The sequence below is a fragment of the Typopeltis vanoorti genome, chromosome 19 (assembly GCF_054136105.1).
Source record: "Typopeltis vanoorti isolate ZY-2024b chromosome 19, IOZ_Tvanoo_1.0, whole genome shotgun sequence".
In the NCBI taxonomy this organism is placed as follows: Eukaryota; Metazoa; Arthropoda; class Arachnida; order Uropygi; family Thelyphonidae; genus Typopeltis; species Typopeltis vanoorti.
This window is the reverse complement of record NC_143567.1, coordinates 28,466,844-28,488,064: the sequence shown is the minus strand read 5'-3', so window position 1 is coordinate 28,488,064 and position 21,221 is coordinate 28,466,844. Positions and strand designations below refer to the sequence as shown.

The following is a 21,221-nucleotide window of genomic DNA, read 5'->3' as shown; positions in this document are numbered from 1 at the left end:
AAAGTCTTATGAGAGGCACCCACTTAAGGGATGCTGTTCACTAGCCTTCATTGATGGGCAAGAGGCCTAAGAATTAAAGTTTTAACACAACCATATTTATCAAGATTAGGCTGTTTTTTTTTAAATCTGCTGCTGATTCTTAAAAGAGTCATTCAAGTTGGTGTGGAAGGAGCATAATAGTTTTCTTCCTTCTGATTCTGTGCATAGTATCCGAGGCATGGTTAGCTAGATTTGACTGACCATAGTTGTAGCAGCTGATGTATTTTTTGTGTTCATCTTGGCAGATGTCAGCAGATCTCCCAGTCTGACCATAATATGATATGGTACAAGAGCAAGGAACACTGTAAACACTTGAAAAAGAGAAGGAAGTGGATCCTTAGGAGAGTGGAGAAGAAAAGGTAGTGTCAAATGAGACTTAAAAGTGGTGCAAATATTATATACAATACCAAAAAAGCTCTTCAAATTATTCGTCCCTTCCACCTCTTTGCACCCTCACAATATGACCATAGTAAAGCCATTACAATTCCCTATATCTGGGGCACTTCAGTAAAAATAGAACTTTAAAGAAATAATGAAGATAGAAGGCTGGCTTCTAGAAGCCATTCGTTGATTAACAGATACTACACTACATCTATAGCAAAACACGTTTTTCCAACCATCGTTGATGAGGTGTGCAGGAGTCTTTCGTTGCTCCTTATCAGCAGGGGAAGCGGGCTCGACCCAGATCCTAACGCTCCACACGTGAGGAAGCCTATGGCTTCTTTCGTTGCTCTGATCAATAGAGGTGGTGGTTACAAAATAAAGACTTATTGTTACATAGACCATATATTTATAACGTACTTAAGCTCTTACAAATTGCCTACCGGTTTCGCTAGTAACTGACTAGCTTTCTCAAGGCTTGCATAGTACAAAAAAAGGTAAATGCAAAAAAGGTTTAAAAATACAAAGAACCGTTAGTACCTGTTAGGTAGCTAGGGTGACACGTTCGCGTGACATAACTACTCAGCATCATGAACGCGTTACATGCAAACGCGTAATATGATTATTTGCATACTGTAGCTCTGTTGAACTGAGGAAGTTAATTAGATTTTTCCAGGTATTGTTCAGAATGGCCCCTTGATTTCTGTTTAGGTTACTTCCCGTACGTAGTACAACTGCCGCTTCTTTAAATACTCAACGTCTGTAATCCTCATCTACGTAGGGCATGGAGCTGTTATTCCAGTCTATAGTGTGGTTCGAAGTCGAAAAGTGATGTGCCAATCCTGAGGTGATCGTTCTGTTGTGATTAACATCGCCTACATGTTCTTTCTGTCTTATTTCCAGGCTTCTCAAAGTCTGTCCAATGTAGGAAAGACCGCACGTGCATGGAATATTATACACACCTGGATATTTATAAAATGGCACACTGTCTTTAGGAGATCTTAGGACCTGTCTTATGCTATTTGTTGGTTTAAATACAACCCTGATGTTTTGTGTCTTTAACAATCTTGCAATTTTTGTGGAAGTTGAACCTATAAAGGGGATGACTGCTGTTGAGATTTGCTGGGCGACTGTTCTTTCTTGTTGGTTATCTTTGTATAGAAATTTGTTGATGATGTGTCTAGGATAACCATTTTGTGATAGAGTTGTAGCTATTTGAGACAGTTCTGTTTGAACTTCTTCCTCGTCAGAGATAAATTTTCTAGCTTGATTTCTTAGCATGTGGATGATGCTGTGTTTCTGTGACCTATGATGGTTAGAAGAGTAATGTAGATATCTTTCAGTGTCCATTGGTTTTTTTGTAAATCGAGAGTTTGATACTGTTTCCTTGTCTTTTTACTAGTAAGTTCAAGAAGTGTAGCTGTTCGTTATTTTCTACTTCTAGAGTAAATTTTATTTTATTGTGGAGTGCATTGATTCTGTTCACAAACATATGTAGGCTTTCTAAGTTGTCTTTCACAAAATGGTTTACCTAGACACATCATCAACAAATTTCTATACAAAGATAACCAACAAGAAAGAACAGTCGCCCAGCAAATCTCAAAAGCAGTCATCCCCTTTATAGGTTCAACTTCCACAAAAATTGCAAGATTGTTAAAGACACATAACATCAGGGTTGTATTTAAACCAACAAATAGCATAAGACAGGTCCTAAGATCTCCTAAAGACAGTGTGCCATTTTATAAATATCCAGGTGTGTATAATATTCCATGCACGTGCGGTCTTTCCTACATTGGGCAGACTTCAAGAAGCCTGGAAATAAGACAGAAAGAACATGTAGGCGATGTTAATCACAACAGAACGATCACCTCAGGATTGGCACATCACTTTTCAACTTCGAACCACACTATAGACTGGAATAACAGCTCCATGCCCTACGTAGATGAGGATTACAGACATTGAGTATTTAAAGAAGCGGCAGTTGTACTACGTAACTGGGAAGTAACCTAAACAGAAATCAAGGGGCCATTCTGAACGATACCTGGAAAAATCTAATTAACTCCCTCAGTTCAACAGAGCTACAGTACGCAAATAATCATATTACGCGTTTGCATGTAACGCGTGTTCATGATGCTGAGTAGTTATGTCACGCGAACGTGTCACCCTAGCTACCTAACAGGTACTAACGGTTCTTTGTATTTTTAAACCTTTTTTGCACTATGCAAGCCTTGAGAAAGCTAGTCAATTACTAGCGAAACCAGTAGGCAATTTGTAAGAGCTTAAGTACGTTATAAATATATGGTCTATGTAACAATAAGTCTTTATTTTGTAACACTTTATGACCAAAAACATGTACAATTTAGAGGTGGTGGTTATTAGAACACCAACTACTAGAAGCCCTCTTTTCCCCCCCACACCCACCCCAAGAAGCAAGTGACTTGACTGAACTTGTGTTTTTTTTTTTTTTAGAGGTTGGTTTCTTTAGTTGAGTTGGTGGTGCAATAGCAGGGCGAATTGCAGCAACGGTGGAGCAAGCAGTCTTGACCCGGGTCCTAACTCAAGTAATTATTAAAAAAGCGTTCCTTCCCTTCGATTGCTTTCGTTCATTAGTGTGTGTTAGCGAGACGAGTCCTGCAAGTGGTGCGGAGGTGGAGCAACCCCCAACCTTATACGTTCAGCTGATGTGTGCACTTTTGTGGTGTGTATTGGGAAGCAGCCCTTCATGTTGGAGGAAGCGGGCTCGACCCAGAACCTAATGCTCCCCTGCACGGAAGCCTGCGGCTTCTTTCGTTGCTCTGATCTGTAGAGGTGGTGATGCAATAGCAGCCCTTCTTGAATTGCTTTTAGTATTTTAGCATGATGAGCTGACCCTGGAGTTAGTGCAATACCAGGGTAACTCATGGCAGAGGTGGAGCAAGCTCCAAGCACTTCGCCAACTTCCAAAAATCAGTTTAATATCTTGGGCCCCGATGGGACCCGTATCAGATATTAAGCTGATAAGAACAGATTTTGTTTGAGTACCTTGACTGTTAAATCTTCCATGACCAGGGCATAACTCCGCCAAGGATGATGGAAGATATACTCATTGATAAAGTACAGTTATCAAAGTTTTAGCCTCCACTTCCACTTATTTAACTATACCTTATTCCTTTTGTAAATTACCACTTTGAATCTATGAAATTCCCATTGGCCTGTTCTGTCTTTGTCTGCTCTGGATATTGTGTCAGCCGAGGGGATTTATAGACTTTGCAGGCCTGGGAATCCTGTTGAAACTTATGGTCTGAAGGTAGAAGACTGATAGGAAAGCTGAAAAAACTAGTCTTGAAGTGGGTGGGAGGGGTGGGTTTCTAATCATTACTTGGGTTGAGGGTCTAACTAGCAAAAAGTGCCAGTCCCTTGTCTAGTTTCTGTTCGCTGTACAGTTTACCCCATTTTAACTTATTAGGGTTTGCCCGCAGAGTGCACGGTGATCAGGGTTAACGAGCTAATATTAATTTCTAAAACTTGGTTGTCTTTTACTCAATTACTAATTCAACATATACACACACACACACACACCTATACAAAAATACACACACTCATTCATACACACAGACCGACATACATACACAATATATATATATATATATATATACACACACACACACACAGAATTTTTTTTTAATTAAAACTAAATTATTATATCTTAATTTAGATCTAAATTTTAAACTAAGTCTTAAACTTAAAATCCAAATTACTTGTAGCTCAAGTAAAAATTGGTGTACCTTAAATGGAAATCAGAGAGGGGGGGGGAGGACCGTGGCCCGAGTGATGCAGCCCCCTTGGGGACCGCACTGCCTCGATGTTTGCCTTCGCTGCTCGGGTTCCATCGGCCCGACCTCGTTTTCCCTAAACTATCCATGGAGATTTTAATTTTTCTCTAAAGATCTTTCTTGATCGATCTGCAAAATTTCTGACATTAAATCTAATGTTGTGTCTTCCATTAGTTTGACAATGGTATTGCATAGTGCCTTTCTTCTTCAGTTAATTCTAGAAAGAACATAAAGTCGTCTGGAACGATTGCAGTTACATCGTAAATTATGCAGTTTGCCCATACTAAACGCCATTGGAACCCCAATTTTCATTTATGAAAAGGTAAGGTTCTCCTCTTCTTTCTATCAAATTTTTTAAGTTTCTGGGAGGTCTTTCATTTCCCAAAGAAAGTTTTCATTATTACATCTCCTATTTGCATCATGGTGGTTTCTTCATCTTCTTTAATTTGCTTACATTGTTGTGGGTACATTGTTGCACTGTTGCATATCGGACTGGGGAGCATAGGGATATTTTCTTCTTCTACTTCTTTCTCCCCTCCTGCTTCTTCTCCTTCCATTTCCTCTTTGTTTCTTCTTTTTCTATTTCGTTTTCTTTTACTTCTTCTATTTTTTTGTCTTTCGATTCTTCATTTTCTGTTGTTCCCTTTGTAGGTAAAGGAGGGAATTCTTCATCTGGTACAGTGTTGATCCTCGGACACTGGTATTTCCTGTGTTCCAGGTCACCACAGTGGTTGCAGGGTTCCTGACAGTCGGCTGTGAATGCCCGATGATGGCGCAGTTTCCGCACCTATTCATCGGACAGTCCTTTGCAAGATGGTCATTTTTTGGCATCTACTGCACGATTTTACCATTCCTAGGTAGTAAGTCATGACGAGATGCCCTTTAGTTTTAACGAAGTTAGGGACTGGCTTCGTCATTTTCAGCTTCACATATATTCTGTCACCTTGCTCAATTTCCAGGTATTTGTTGAATTGTGCTCGGAAAATTCCTATTATATTTCCGTATTCTATGAAAGCATCTTTTAGGGTTTCGTTGTTAATCTCCGGAGGCAATTTTCGTAGGTATACGTACTTTATCCTGCTGCTGCCAACTGTGGTTGCGTGGTGCAGCTCATTTCCTATGAGAATCCCTGTATCTATTAGAGTGTCTTTCGTCCAGTAGTTCTTAGAGGTTACTTCATAGAGTCCTTTTTGAAAATCCCAACAATTGATGATGCGGATGTTCGACGCTCCAACCGTGTTCACCACGGTGTCCGCAACATCCTCGGGTTGGACGGATTTACGGAGGGTAAACCGTACGGTCAAATCCCTCTCTATCCGTCGATTGGCCATTTCCCGGTTCTGGTCAGCCAGGACAGGGTCGGGAATACTAGGGGAAAAATCAGGGAAGTAAAATGCAGTTCTTACCATGAGGTCCTTTTCTTGTTCTGTCTGGGACTGGAGCAGGATCAGATGCTACACTCAGTGTAGGCACTGGAACTTTAGCAGGAACAGGTACTACAATCTAGGCTAGCACTGGAAACAGGAACTGGTACTTGAAACAGGAACAGGTACTACACTTCGGATTACTGCTGGAACTAGATCTGGAACAGATACTACAATCTGGGTACAGCATGGAGCTCTCTTTTCCGGTTGCGTTGATCTTAGTCAAAAGGCTGAGAAGTGATGCTGGCCATCAGTCACCTGACATGGGAGTGGTCGCCAGGGATGACCGCATGTTTGTGGTGTGGTCTTTTCATTGCTCTGATGAGTAGAGGAAGCGGGCTCGACCCGGGACCTAAATCTCCCAACACGTGGAAGCCTGCGGCTTCTTTTGTTGCTCTGATCTGTAGAGGTAAACAGATATGTTGATGAACAGATACTACACTATATTGATAGCAAAAACAACTTTTTGGCTGCCAAACTAAACCCTCATTGACACTTCCCCCCCTTTCGGCTGATCGTTTTCCCCGTCCATTGTTGACGAGGCATGTAGTAGCAGTTCTTTCGTTGCTCTGATCAGTAGAAGAAGCGGGCTCGACCCGTGACCTAAAGCTCCACCACGCAGAAGCCTGCGGCTTCTTTTGTTGCTCTGATGTGTAGAGGTGGTGGTGGTGCAACAGCAGCCCCTATTATTAGAAGGCTGGCTTCTAGAAGTGTTTCACTGATGAACAGATACCACACTATGTCGATAGCAAAAACAACTTTTTGGCCGTCAACTGAACCTTCATGACACTTCCCCCCGTTTCGGCTAATCATTTTCCCATCCATCGTTGCTCTGATCAGTAGAGATGGTGGTGCAATAGCAGCCATACATGTGGGAGGAAGCAGGCTCGACCTGGGTCCTAACGCTCCCCTGGGTTATCAGAGCAATGATAGAAGCCTGTGGCTTCTATCATTGCTCTGATCTGAAGAGGTGGTGGTGCAATAGAAGTCTGGCTTCTAGAAGCCATTCGTTGATTAACAGATACTACACACCTATAGCAAAACATGTTTTTCCAACCATCGTCGATGAGGCGTGTAGTAGCGGTTCTTTCGCTGCTCTAATCAGTAGACGAAGCGGGCTCGACCCAGGTCCTAACATCCACCCCCCCTCCCCCAGTAGATGCCTATGGCTTCTTTCGTTGCTCTGATCTGCAGTGGCGGTGGTAAAACACAACTTTGTGGCCGCCAACTCAACCCTCATGACACTCCCCCCATTTAGGCTAATCGTTTTCCTGTCCAGTAGAGGAAGCGACCCAGGACCTAAATCTCCCAATGCGTGGAAGCCTGCTTGCTTAAAATGAGGCTTGAAAGCCTCATTTTAAGCAAGCTTCCATTCTTTGTTCTCCTAAAGATCCACTTCCTCCCCTCTCTGTTTTAGGTTTTACAAAGTCTCTTGTTCTTGCAACTTATATTATTATTGCACTCTCCATAGAGTCAGCAGACTCATCATAGGAGGTTCAATCAACTGAAAACATATTCATCATACCAAATCTTAACACTCCTTGCATTAACAACACACTCTAGTATGCATTCTATTCACTGACAATTCTCCATATAAAAAAAAAATCTACTCCTCACACCCCTCTTCATCACATTCTTATATAACTTCCAAGGATGCCTCTGGTTTTTCCCCTTCTTGCCTTCTACTCTTTTTATAATCCTATCCGGATTAATCTGATAAAATGCTCTCATTAACTTAAATGTCTCTATCATATCACCTCTTTTTCTCCTATCCACCAGTTAGCATTCCAAAGTCATGATATTGTCTTAGTCGCTCATCTCTGGATCCTCTCCAATGTTTCCACATCACACTGAAAACCAGATGCCCAAATGTGAGCACAATAGTCCAAGTGAGGTCTGACCAGTGCTTTACATAGTGGCACACCCAGTTCCTTATCCTTACATGTTAGAGTACTTCTTATCATAGCAGCACTACAATGCAGTCTTTGCAATATGCCTTCTAAACTTCAGTCTACTGTCAACAATCACTCCCAAATCTCATCCACTTCCTGCAGTACAGCACCATCAACACACCTTATATTTCTGCACTCCAAAATGCAACACTTTGCACTTATTAATATTAAATTAAAACTACAACCCCACTCCTCTGTCCAAGTCAAAAGTCTATTCGAATCTTCTTGATGGGAATTAACATCAGCAATGCTACTTATAATTCTCTCCAACTTTGCATCATCAACAAACATCTGAAGATCCCCAGTCGGTCCTCATGATATATAATTTACAAACAAGTTAAACAGCAGGGGCCCAATAACAGAAACCCTGGGGCACGTTACTGGTTACCATGCTTTTTTGAGACATTGCTCAATCATACACAACTTGCTAGTATTATTCAGAGAGCCAATTCATCTAACCAATATACTATCGATTAACATCCTCTGCAGCTTGTACACTAACTTATCATGGTAATCTATCAAACACTTTTGCAAAGTCCAAGAATATCACTGTATATGATTCTCCCTTTAACACACTCGTTACCTTATCATAAAATGCAAGTAAATTGCTAAAACAAGACCTACCCTTTACAAATCCATGCTGGCAATCATAAAGAATGCTATGTTCATCATCCCAATCCTGTATTCTATTCCTAACCAATCTCTCAACAATACCTTGAATACAACTGCAGTTATACAGACTGATCTATAACTGAAAAATTCTGCCCTAGAACCATGCTTGTGGAGTGGTACTATTTTGTCTTTTTTCCACTCCTTAGGAACCCTAACTACCCACTGCAAGACTTTCATTAAACAACCAGGCAAGGACATTGCTTATTACTGTGCACATTCCTTAAGAATATGTGGTGATACGAGGGGTGCTAAGAAGTTTTGATAATCACCATGAAGGAAATGAGGTAGATCCATGTAACTTGCACATTATTCCTCATATTCCCCCATGAAGTGTTATACACTTGTTACAACACTGCTGAATATCCTTTGCAATCATCTTAGGAAAAGTCGTTCTCTTGTTCCACAATCCTAATAATCCCCTACGCCCCACAGTCAATAGCATAGATAGTCCCACGTATAAACTGGCCCAACAGTTAGCCAAGTCGCTTGCTCCTCTTACTGGCAATGCCTCTACTTTTGTAAAAAATTCAGTCCATTTCAAAACACTTGTTAAAAATTGTATCCCAAAAACTTCAGACATAATGGTTAGTTTTGATGTTACCTCTTTATTTACCGATGTACCACTTATAGACACTCTAGATTTGATTAAGTCTAAATTTCCCCCTGATATTTTTGAATTATTCAAATTTACTATATATGCAGGTTACTTTACATGGGGAGGAAAAATCTACAAACAGATTAATGGTACTGCTATGGGTCCCCCCCCCCCTTTAGCAAACTATAACATGGAACACTTAGAAAATAAAGTACTTACCACAGCTACATACAAGCCACTAGTTTGGTTATGCTATGTAGATGATGTGTTTGCCATTTGGCCCCATGGACGAGACACGTTGGATATGTTTGTCACCTACCTAAACAGTCAACACCCCAAAATCCACTTCACAGTAGAAAAAGAATCTAATAACTGTTTACCAGTTCTTGACACATTAGTCACCCGCCTTTCAGATGGATCACTATCTTTTTCCATTTACAGAAATGGAACACACACAGAGGAAAATACCTACTTAAACAATCACATCATCCAGTCCAACAGTATGGCATTTTAAAAACACTCATGCACAAAGCCAGAGCCATTTGTTCTAACGATACAGCTCTGACCACAGAACTCAATTATCTGAGCCATACGTTCTTAGCCAACAGCTACAATCCATACAAAATAGATAAAATACTACACAGCCCTATTACTCCTCCCTCCCCTAATACATAGGAACACAACATGACTATCTCTATTCCTTATGTCAGAGGCACATCAGAAATGATAGCCAAAGTACTGATGAAACATGTCTTTTGCACCACTTTCAAACCGCATATAAAACTAGCAACTCTGATCTGCTTGCCTAAGGATAAACTCATCCTTTAGCACACCTAGGAGCGTATGAAGTTCCCTGTGGCTGTGACTTGGCCTACTATGGACAAACAGAAAGATCGGTTAACATCCGCCTGGAAGAACATAAAAAATACATTCGCTACTATTACTATGGCAAGTCAGGACTGGCAGACCACACTTTGGACACTCCTTCACACAGGATTAGATGGAAGAAAACGAATGTGCTATTTAGGAGTTGTTACAGATCTGAGAGATTATTTTTCGAGTCAGCAATGGCTTTGAGAATTCTCCTAACCTGACCAAGTATGGTTGCATTAATTTATCAAAAATTTGGGAGACTGTCATCCTAAGAGCAACTCCCACATAGCTGTAATGATTTTTTTTTCAACATTAGAGGGCGCCATGAATAGGACTTTAAATCTTTTGTACACTGCAATTTTATTGTTTTACTTATTCACTGTCATGTGTACAAGTGTGTTGTGCTCTGATGATGCTGATTGAAATACAGTGAAATATAAGCAGTTAACAAAACATCTTTTGATTAAATTGTTTTGGTGTTGTTAATACTGTTAAAAACTTAAGTCATGAATATCTGTGTGTGAACAATGCAACACACTTTTGTCATATTCTGGTGGAGTGCCAGCACTTTACATGAGAGAGGAATGAAATTTTTACTTATCTAGCTAAGCCTTATACACTCAGGCAGATGTTATCAGACTCAGACAGACTGCATGATTTTTTATTCTTTTACAAAGAATTAATTTGTGCAAACACATTTGCCTGTAATTTTATATTTATATGTAGATACTGCATTTCTTAACTTAAATTTTGTACATACATATTATTTACCAATCTATCTTCGACTGTTTATGTACTGCTGTAACCTGTGCTGTAATTTCTATGTAGATACTGCATTACTTAATTTTTGTACATATATATTGTTTACTAGTTTATCTTTGCCTATTTATGTACTGCTATAACCTTTGACCTTGTATATTGTTGTGATTTTATTTATATGTAGATACTGCATTGTTTAACTTAATTTTTGTACATGCATATTTACAGCAATCCCTCGATTAATGCGTCTCCGATTAGTGCATCATTTTTTGACTATACCCAAATTCAGTTAATGAACCTATATACATCTTAAAAATAAATATTACAGATTTTAAAAATTTTCTATCTACACATTTTTATGGCTATTTTAAAAAATCAATCACCAGGATGAAATAATGTAGCTACTGGTTTAAAACATTTTACAAAGTTATTTTTTAATGGCATACAGTACTACATTATTTCTATGTACATTATGTTCCAAATTTACCACCAAAATTTATGTCATCTGCTGATTACATAGCATTTTGATAATCATATCTCGTGCCTCCTTTGCAATTGTTTTCCTTACTTTTATTTTTATTTCAAAGTATTTTCCCAACCTTTCATCATGAGTAAAAGAATTAGTGAGCTGTGAAAAATATTTGAAAAATAATCTCATTGGAAGAAGAACTTGAAATAATAAAGAAAAATGAACAAGGCAAGTCCAGAGAAAAGATAGGGACAAGAACACAAGAATGGATGTATCAACTATAAGAGCAATTTTAAGCAAATCTGCTAAAAAAAAAGAGAAAGGCAAGGCTGCTTCAAGTTCATCATGCATGTATTCGAAATCAAAGTATTATAATGATTGAATCAGAGAGACTTCTTTCTACATGGATCGAAGATTGTAACCAAAAACGGATCCCACTAAGCAGTGACATTATTAAATCAAAAGCATTAAGTCTCTTTGCAACCTTGAAAGAAAGGACTATCAACCATGGAAAAGAAGAATTCCATGCTGGTGCTTGGGTGGTTTGAGCATTTCAAAAAGAGCAATAGCCTACATAATGTTTGAATCATAGGTGAAGCTGCAAGTGCAGATAAGGAGGTGACCGCAAATTATCCAGAGATTTTGAAGAAAATTATGGAAGGAGGGGGCTATTGTGACCAACAAATATTTAATGTCGATGAAACATAAACCAGTCTTTTTTGGAAGCGAATGCCTTCCAAGACATTTCTGGCCAATCAGAGAAATCTCAGCCTGTAAAGTCACAAAGTCGAATTAAATTACTGCTTACAATACATGAGCTGTTTGGAAGCACATTCTTCCACATTGTGCAAATGATTTTAGAGGCTTTTCAAATGAATCTAAGTTAATTAAATCTCATTCTAAAAAATTGAGTGATTCCGACCTGCTAAATTTAGATGCACAGCGGGAAGATCCTGAAGAATATGGAGAAATGTTAATCACTGACAAGCCCAAAGAGATTTCACAGAAACAATTTGAAAATATTTTTCGTATAATCAAAGTTTTTAAGCAGCAATGCTTAGAGGCTGACCATGATGAAGAGAGAAGCAGTAAAATTTGCAGTAGTAGAAGAGGCAATAGGGTGATACCGTCAGTTGTATGAAAAAAAGAACTGGCAGTTGTATAAATGCCCACCAAGCTACATTAGCTCAATTCTTTGTTAAGAAGTAGAATAATAAATTTATATTCTGAATATGTTTTATTGTCTTTCAGCTTCATGGTTTTCCTTTAACTAAGCCTTAGGGTTAGGGTATATCTCAATACCCTAATTCTTTTATAAAAAAAATTAAGGGTCAAAAAAGAAATTTGAGGAACAAATGATACTTTTCCCCATAGGTTAATATATTCGATTAGCGAGTTTTCGATTAATGAGCCTGTTTTAAAGAACACATTAGGCGCATTAATCAAGGGATTGCTGTACTAATCTATCTTTGACTGTTTATGTATTGCTGTGACCTTTGCTGTTCTTGAGCCAATAAACCATAAGCCAACCATCTCTACTATTCAGCTATGGTATATGCGAGGTCACCTTGTTGACAGCTCAACAATACACGTGTGTGTGCACACATACACACATATATATACACACAAAACTTCTCTCCAGCAACACAAAAATTGCTGAAGAAAATATTCTGCAGTTTGTTTAAAACAGCTAGGAAAGCACCGTCTGGAAAAAAAAAAAAAAAAAAAAATCTAATCAAGTTCCTGCTATTGCAAATGGGATGTGAACCGACATCTTTTTCAGAGATAAGTTATAAGGTAAAACCATTCCGGGCTGATACGAAGTAAGCTCCAAAAGTTTCCAGCCTGACATACAAAATTCGTACCAATTTTAAAATGCTGTGCGTGACAGATAGTACCATATATGTATGTGGAACTTAGTGTATCAGTTTCAACTCTCTACCTGCACCATTCAGTTAGAGGTGTTCATTTGACTAATATGTGGCATGTTAAGTGGCTGTAATGTTAAAAATTGAGTACCGCACTGTGATAAAGTTTTTCACCAAAGAAGGGCTTTCTTCAAGTGCTATCAAACAGCGATTAGATGACTTTTATGGGGAAGTTTCTACTTTATATTCCAGCGTGAAGGAATGGGCTAAACAGTTTTGCTTAGGAAGAGAGCATCGAAGATTATTATTCTCGTGATGGTTGGCCCGTGTGGAAAATGTTTCTCTTGTTGAGGAGGAACTGCTCAATGATAGACAGCTGAAGCTCAAAGAAATCTCAGCAAAGCTGGGGCTTTCTATAGCAACTGTCTTTCGCATCATTCATGAGAAGCTTCACATAACAAAATTCAGCACAAGGAGGGTGCTCCGATTTCTCTCTTCAATTCAGAAGGAGCATCGTGACCTGTTCCCATAAGTTTTTAGAGCTCTGCCAAGGGAATCCGAGAGAAGTGCTGGAATCCATTGTCACCAGGAATGAAATCATAGTCCTTTATTATTATTATTATTTCAGGCAACTCCAAGGAGTCGACAGGCTCATTGAGGGGGGCCCTAACATCATGTCAAGAACAACTATTCAACATTCACACAGCATCTATCATACCTTGCATTGAACTCATTCACAGTCATAGCACCCACAACAGACTCTGGCAGCTTATTCCACTCATTCACCACTCTCCAAGTAAAAAACCTAGTTCTAACACCCTTGCTAACCACATTCTTGCCCAGCTTCCATGTGTGGCCCCTAGTCCTCCCACCACCAGTCCCATTCTCAAAAATATCTTCTGAATTAATCTTATAGAAACCCTTCAGTAATTTGAATGTCTAAATCATATCACCTCTTTTCTGTCTATCAACCAATTTTTGCAACCCACAAATCTTCAACCTGTTCTCATAGGGTTCATTCCACAGACCTGCTATCATTTTCGTCACTCGTCTCTATATCCTCTCCACCTCCTCCCCATCAAGAAGAAACCCTGACACCCATATCTGTGCAGAGTAGTCTAGATGGGGTCTTATCAAGGCTCGATACAGAGGAACAATAACTTGTTTGTCTCTGCTTGTTAAAGTATTTTTCAGCAACCAAGTGATTTGATGAGCTGATTTAGCCACTTTTGCGATGTGCCCCCTAAACTTCAACTCCCTATCCACCAACACTCTCAAATCCCTGGCCTCATCAATCTCCTGGAGTATGGTTCCACCAATGTGATATACTGCTGCTAATCTTTTCATCCCAAAATGCATAACCTTACACTTTGCCACATTAAATCGACATCCATTTTCCTTAGCCCAGTCCTCCAAACTATCCAAATCATCTTGCAAAATTATGACATCTTCTGCATTCGCTATTGTCCTACCCAACTTTGCATCATCAGCGAACAAATGAACCGTTCCTCTTAGATCCTTCCCTATATCGTTAATGAACAAATTAAACAGCAGTGGTCCAAGAACAGAACCCTGCGGCACACCACTAGTCACAGGCCTTCTTTTGGATTCTACTCCTGAATAAACTACTCTCTGATATCTCTCCATCAACCACCCACCCACCTATCCATCTCACCAACCCTATATCCATTCCCATATGTTGCAGTTTACTGATTAGAATTCCATGTGGTATCCTGTCAAAGGCCTTAGCAAGGTCCAGTAGAATCACTGTAAACTAATTACCCTTATCCAGTTCAGCTGTCACTGTGTTAAAAAACGTGAGCAAGTTACTGGGGCATGATCTGCCCTTCACAAAACCATGTTGTCCCCCCATACAGTATCCCATTTTCATCTATCCAATCCTGTATTTTTCTCTTTGCTAATTTCTCCAAGACCCGGAGACAATGATTCCTAATATGCTAATCAGTCGATAATTTACAACAGCAGTCTTGGAACCTCCTTTATGCAGTGGAACTATTTTCTGCTCTTTCCACCCCCTCGGGACTAACCCAGACCTGAGACTCAAATTAAACAAAATGGTCAAGGGCACTGACAATTCTTTAGCCACTTCACTTACAACACGAGCTGGTATACCATCCAATCCCACAGATGTATTGACATTGAGGTTTTCTCACCTCCACTTCATTCACCACAATTCCCATATAATCTATTGGTTCATTCATTCCTGCAATGTCACCACCTGGATGATATATTCTGGCAAAGTGCTCGCTCAGTAATTCAACTATATCAACTGATTCAGTTACCTCCCTACCATCGCCATTCTTTAAAATCATTCTGCGATATACATTTTTTCTTTTACTTGCAGCATATCGAAAAAACTGTTTAGGATTTTTTTTAGCCTGCGTGGCTAATGTTCTTTCATAATCCACTTTTGCTTTTCTTACCACACTCATTACCCTTCTGGCCTGCACCTTATACTGTTCATGTGCCTGCCGGTCACCTTTCTCCTTAAATTAGTTGTTTCTTTTTTTGCAGATCAAGCTTAATGGTGTTATTCATCCATTTAACCCCTACTTGATTTATTATTCGGACTCTAGGTATACAGTCAGCCATTGCCTCATGATGCCGCCTCCCATGTGCTATCAACATCTAGCCCTTGCAGTTTTACATGCCATGGCACTGAACCAATCAAACTCCTAAGCTTGTCATACTTACCAGCCCGATAATTCCACATGTACCCTGTCTTAATTGTAAATTCCACACCTTTAGCCACCTCCCAAGTCAAGACCCTATGATCACTCTCACCAATTGGTGGCAATGTGGTCATAATAGCGCCTCCGTAGCGCAATTGGAAGAACGACGGTACATTGCGCCCTTCGATTGGAATAGGCCTAAGTTCGATTCTCGTCGCGACGGGAGGAATCTTTATCTGGTCGATTTCAATCGAAGGTGAGTTAGCCGATCTCATATGGAGGTAGCAGGGTTTTTTCTCCCGGAAACTCGGGTTTTTCATCCCGCATACATACAAATCGGCCCATCAGAACACACGCAATTTACAGACAAAAATTACTAGTTGTGGTGGTGTTGGAAGTGGGCGGTAGATGGCGTTGATGGAGATGATTCGTAGTAGAGGTTAGGTGTAGAGAGAATTGTAGATGTCCTCCCACGATGAGTCTTCGGACTCCTTGGAGGTATCAGGAATAATAATAATAATAATAATAATATTCATTACAGCCAAATTCTAAAATGCAATTACTAGGTCAAGCACTCTCTGACGCTAGTATTTTCCATTACATGCTGTCGCAGATAGTTATCCCTTAATAATAGAATAAAATCCAATTCCTTCTTCCCATGTGTCCTCTCCTCCTTCCAATCAATGTTACCATAGTTGAAATCACCCATAATAATTACTCTCCTTCCATTCATTTTTTCTATTTGCTTATGCATACTATTTCCACCATCTATTCCATCACCTAGTCTATAGCAGCACCCAACTGTATATTTTGTTCTGCTAGTTTCAATCTCACACCAAATAGCCTCAAATGTGCTCTTTTCTCTATCCTGCAGTTCCACTTCTATTCTCCTTGGCTGTAGCTCATCAGCTATCATCAATAACACTCCCCCCTCCCCATTTTATTCTCCTGTCACTCCTGAACACACTATACTCCTCACATTCAATCCCACTAGCTATATTATCTTCTGTCAGCCATGTTTCACTAATGCCAATAACCTGTGGCCTGGAAGTGCCAACCAAGGCCAAAAATTCTTCCTTCTTATTCCTAACACTTCTGGCATTAGTATACATGAATTGCAGAAGCCCATTTGTCCCATACCTATTTTGATGCCTTATGCTAACTATCCCATTCTGATTCGTAGTCTTTCGTACTCGCTTGGGCATATTACACACATTCATACACTCAACTGTCTCCCTAAAGTCTGCATATCTACTCCCCCCTCCCCTTAATAACTCTAGTTTCCCTGATTCTGCACATCCACTTCCACTACGTTCGACAACACCTTTTCAAGTCTCCGTACACCAAATCCATTCAAATGTAAATCATCCATCTTATATTAATCCTTTCGCCCATCGAACTCACTCCACACATCCACAAATTCCACATCACTCGTCCTGCATAATTCACGCATAAAGCCATTTGCAATTATGGCCCTCCTTCTATACTCTTCACTGTCATACTGCGGCAACAGACTGATCATCCTAACTCTCTCTCTTCTCTTTTGCTACCTTAAGCAATTAACTCACATCCTCACCCCTTTCAAATCATTTGTACCTGCTACCACTATCAATTCTTTCACCCGCTGCTTTTGCATTCTAATTGACTCGCTTACATCCTTAATGTTCGCACCAGGTTGGTACGATTTTGTTAAACTTTCAACTAACAGACCTCTTACTAAGGAATCTCTATACAACACTCGCTCTTTCATTTTGTTTACACTCACTATCATACTCTTATTTTTTCTATCATATTTTTGCCGTTTATCAGTCTGTACGCTAGGTAAACATTTTTGCCAACGCTCCAGCTGCCGATTTGCCCTGTGTATCGCTCCACGTAACCGAGCGATCTCGCTCATCGCATCAGTCTCATCATTTTTATTCTCCGATAATTCATTCATTCGTTCTGTATGTTTAATCTTCATTCTCACTTTCAGCGCCACTCTCACAGCTATCTGGTACTACCTCGCAAATATCACTATTCATACCTCTCATATCACTATTATGCGAGGTATGAATTCTCACTTTCAACAACGATATCACTCTCACGACTTGAAACACTCTTTAAATCCTCACATTCTTTACACTTTCTGCACACATTCACTCCACTATCATTGTTTAACCAGACTCCAACCACTCTCCTCAATGCATACATTTCGCGAACGGTACATTGAATCAAATCCTTTAAATAAAAATTTTTAGACAAAGATGGCGACCTGGATGCCATCTTTGTTGTATTCCTCTTTATGGGGACCATATGCACAGATAATCATATCAATTTACTATTTAAAATACTCAGAAAACACTCAAACAACACCCAGACAAAAAAGTACCAGCTAAGAAAAGTACAAACTATTTCAAGCAAGACAAAACATTAAGTACACTAAATAAAATGAAATAAAACTAAATACAGTAATGAAAACTTAGCTTCGTCTTGTCTTCCACTGTTATGCATCTGACCCCGTCTTCTCGGTAACCAAAATACACAATATCACGACCACAACTAACTTCAAAAAACAACCACTTAAGTACACACGTATTCCAGAGAAACAATTTAGCACTCAAAAATGTAGAAAAACGGACTATTCACTGATTAAAAAATTACTTTCTTTAGCACAGCTCAAATTCACTGCCACGTGCTACAGTGCCACTTATAATCCTTTTTCCAAAAGGGAATCCATGGAGTGGCACAAACTAGACAAAGCACCACTGAGAAAAGCCAAGGTCACTCAATCCACCAAGAAGATCATGGCCACAATCTTTTGGGATCGCCAAGGAATTCTCTTGATTAACTTCAAGGAAAGGTATACACCTGCGAATGCAGAATATTATGCTTCACTCCTGTACAAACTGTGTGATGCTATAAAAGAGAAGAGATGAGAAATGCTAAGTCATGGTGTTTGCCTGCTTCACGACAATGCTCAAGTCCATACAGCTATTGTTGCGAAGGCTGCAATAGCCCAGATCTAGCACCCAGTGACTACTACCTCTTCTCGAAACTGAAAAAAGACCTTCGAGGAAGAAAATTTGCAGATGACAATGAGGTGAAAGATGGTTTTTGGCCTTGCAGACAAAAGTACAGATTATTTGTTTAGGGGGGGAGGGCATTTCAGACATTAAATATATTGTGTTAGGGTTAGGGACCACGAGATGGCGGCACATTTGAGCCGTCTCTCTCTCTTCACTGTGTACCACTTAATTAGTGATAGCCTTGGGCCATCTATCTCTGATTGGTACCAGTGGAGATTGAACTGCCCACTCAGTCTCCAAAAGTTAGATAGGGCTAAATGGCCTCGCCTACTCCCGTATACGAGAATAAAAAGGCGTTAGCTGATTTTTTTTTTGATAGAAATTTTAATTCGAAGATGTGAAAAGTGTGTTGAAGCAAAGGGAGATTATGTTGAAAAGTGACACAGTTGTTTTCTTTATATCATCTCCAAAAGTTAGTCAGGCCGGAAACTTATGGAAGCACTCTCATATATTCTTAAGCAAGCAAAACATGTTTTGTATTGCTAGAATCAATTTTAAAATTTAGAATACAATTTTTGTAATATTTCTTTAAAACTGTTATTTAGTTGTTTATTTAAAAAAAAATAAATCTGAATAAATAGTCTTAATTAACCAAAGATGCAATAGATGTACAATAGTCCAAATACTAATTGTTGGTACAAAAAAAAAATATTTGAGAACAAGATGTTATGACATATCTATGAAGGGGTCATGGCAGACGGAGTCTGGAGGAGGTGGTCTAATGCTGCCATACACGCTTTGTACAACTTGGCAGACGTCTTGATGGAGCTGTGAGCCTGGCATCTTCAGTAGATGGGGCACCTGCACCGTATGGGCTACGAAAGGACTGTGAGACAAGTGTGGGAGGCCCGACCTCGATTTTTTTTTTTTTTTTTTGTACCAACAGCAATCTGTATTATTATCCAGGTAAATCAAGCCTTTAATAATTATGGTTCTTTCATGTAATCTGTCTGAAAAAAAAGTTTTTAACTGATTTGACATACTAACACCTTAAAATTCTATAAACTTCTATTTTTGTGAAATTTGCAATTAATATCAATATAGTTTAAGTAAAAAATTGTCACTTTATATAAAAAAACATAACATTTGTTGTTACATTTACTTTTTAAAAAAAAAGGCTATCTGTAGAACTAATAAATAATCGTTAAACTGTAAACTACAACAATGTGTACTGTAAAATTCTCTTATGCAATTATAATTTGGCATGGATTAAAATACTTTATTAAAATTTCAAATATCCTGTACATTCTCACAACAACAACAGATCAAACTGAAATATCAACAAATATATATCAAGAGTTCTTATACAAAACTGTATTGTACTGTACTGTGTTTTTTTTTATATAAGTTATCAAAACAGGTATAGGTCAGAAGAAACATATAAAACTTCTATATAAAACTCTTATCTAATATGAAGCAATAAGAAATTCTATACAAAATGATGCAGAAAAAAATAAACTGAGAAAGGAAGAGATAACAGTAGTGAGAGCTAATGTTTATAAAGATTATCAGAAAGTTCAATATCAAATAAAATTGTTTATAAAATAACAAACGATACACTTTCAAACAATCCTCGGTATTTCTTGAAATAAAAAACTAGTAGCATGTTCTCGTTTGAATCACTATTTTAAAAATATCACATTTCACACCACAATATATTTTTAAAACCATTCAAAATGAAAGCTGTTAACTTTTTTTTAAATGGAGACAGCAACCTCTTTTGATAAAGAATGTCACTTTTTTTAAAGAAATAAGTGAAATGTTTTGTGTATTTTACCTGACTTAAGAAAGAGATAAATAGATAGGGAAACATCAATTTATAACTTGATTTAAAATCTTTAGGAAAAATTAAGATTTTGTCTAGATTCAAGTGTTTAGCTGCCTAGTAGATGTAATAACAAAGAATACGAAACAATATTTTGCAGGTTCGTTATTATATTTTGATTGCTTTATCCACTTCAATATGGCATCTGATGCAGAAATAACCTTAGCAGAGTGTATATGGTGACAGCCTACTTTTCTTGAGGAGGAGAGTATCGAATTTAATCATCCAAATTTTAACTCTTCAGTAATTCAGTACCATGAAACTCTGTTTAAGATGAATTTATGTTAAATGAGAGTAATTAATTTTTTACTGTTATCAACAGCAAGAAAATTAATTGAAGCATACAACCTTTCTGCCACTCCACTGGAAGTGGTAGAAGGCTGTATCGCTGAAAGGCATTGAAAAGATCAGCTCAACTAATCTATCCCAATTGATATAACAAGTTTATATATTGAAGTTTACTTGAAATATTACTCTGCCTTTTAATCAACAATGAAAGTTTACTAATTAAACTCAGACATATTATCCTCCACTCTGTTAGCATATATACAAATTTTTGTCATAATACCCTTATAATAAAAGTATATTAAACATTGCTCTTCAAGAAGAATATCAACAGATTACTTTTGATCCCAGTCCACATGTGGCATTTATTTACAATAAGTCTTGGGGCCTCTTGTGTATGGGAGTGATATATAGTGATATATTTAAAAAAACATATAAATCAATTAGTTTCCTTTTATAGTGAAATAGTGTGGATGATGCCACTATGAATGATTTTTATATATTTT

General features: G+C 38.5%; 1 pseudogene; it reads right to left on the bottom strand.

The window, feature by feature from the left end:
* Positions 1-3,274: 3,274 nt before the first annotated feature.
* LOC150095946 (U2 spliceosomal RNA) lies at positions 3,275-3,500 on the bottom strand (annotated as a pseudogene).
* Between the last annotated feature and the right edge of the window lie 17,721 nt (positions 3,501-21,221).